At 44.2% G+C, this 1,497-nt stretch overlaps 1 protein-coding gene across 2 annotated transcripts in view; it reads left to right on the forward strand.

Moving 5' to 3' along the window:
- USP49 (ubiquitin specific peptidase 49) overlaps positions 1-1,497 on the forward strand; it is an 18,408-nt gene that overhangs the window by 5,484 nt on the left and 11,427 nt on the right. The window lies entirely within an intron of this gene.

The raw sequence follows: 1,497 nt of genomic DNA on the forward strand, positions 1-1,497 counted from the left end.
TTTATTCAGTTGCTTCCTCTGCTGCACTAAATAGCCTGTCACGATTTTTGTTGTAGTATTTATTTTTTTTTTTTTTTTTTTTTTTTTTTGCTTTTGCCTCTCCCACCAGAAGGCTGAGATGGAACAAGCCAGCCTTGTTCCTCTGGTCTTGTTCATCCAGTCAGGGCCAGACCATTCACTACGTTTAAGATCAGGAAGGAATTTTACTCCACAGTCAGATCGCCATGAACTGCGGTGGGTTATGACTTCCTCTGCAGAGAGGGGCAGAGTCCTCTTCCTTGGATCTCTCGTGTGTTTTAACAGACCTGTTCTTGCTGTGGCAGGACATTGACAGTGCCTCATCCCTCTCCTTTACCTGTGGCAAGTAGTGTTCTTGATGTTTTGGGGTATTGTGCTTGGTAGTTGCACAAGAAGGATGCACAAGGCAGTCACGCAGCTTTAAGAATAGGATATGCCAATGATTCTCAAGCAGGGTGCCGCCAGGGTGCTACTCAGTATGAGTTGCTGTTAGGTGTGCAAATACCTACATATAATTCACCAGATAAACTCTGAGCTAGCAAAGAAGAATCCATAGTATCAAAAACATTCTGACCTGGTGTGATCTTGAGTTTTTTTGCAACGGGAGGATTGTTCTATTGTTTTTCTATGGTCGAAATATGAGTAAAAGCTAAGAGGTGTACCTCAAGTCCAACGGGGGGAGCTTTGAATCTGAGGTTGAGGACAATTAGGGTAGGGGACAATTGGGGTTGAACACTCCTTTAGAGTGGTTTGGTTTGAGATGATGCTGTCTTGGGCTAGATGACCTGCTGAAGTCCCTTCCAGCCCTACTTTTCCCTGATTGTGTCCCAGCTAGGGGATAAGCGTAATGTCCTGCAAGATGGAAAGGCTTGGGAGCCTGCTTAGAGTGTGTTTTATGTAGTCGTAGCGAGTTGTAGTGTAATCTTTTTACCATGCCTCCTTCCGGTATTCTGAGCGTCAGTGTTTTTGTCTCCACAGCTGTAACTTTCCTTTATCAAATGCTTTCAAATAGCAAGTTTGAGAAATTGCCATCTGCTTGTGGATATTCTGTAAGCAAAAAAGGACCTAATTTTATCAGAGAAGAAAATTGGCTGGGATCCTTCACAAAAAAATGGTCGCTATATATTTAATTTGGCTTTCTTCTTTGCCCTGTATTCTGCTGTTCTTGTTTGTGCCGACCTAAAGTTTGCCAATAATGCAGTTTCCAGGTAATTTGGATGAGGAAGCATTAACTGGAGAAAGGAAGTCACAGTGGGAGGCAGCAGTCCTTCCTCTAGATGCCAAAAATTATTGATGGCACTGTCTGTCAGAAGTGATAAAGGGGAGCAGCAGTCCATCTGTTCTGAACTGGTGCAGTGGAATCTGGTTATCGGGTACATTTCTTACAGAGAGCCCTGGCTGCCACCTGTCCATTTTCTGCTCTGTAGCTGTGTTCTGCGTTCGCTGGAGAGGTTGGTGGTCTCGAGTAGGTCTAGGAGA

The sequence above is a fragment of the Crocodylus porosus genome, unplaced genomic scaffold (genome assembly GCF_001723895.1).
Source record: "Crocodylus porosus isolate Cpor-Errol unplaced genomic scaffold, CroPor_comp1, whole genome shotgun sequence".
Classification (NCBI taxonomy): domain Eukaryota; kingdom Metazoa; phylum Chordata; order Crocodylia; family Crocodylidae; genus Crocodylus; species Crocodylus porosus.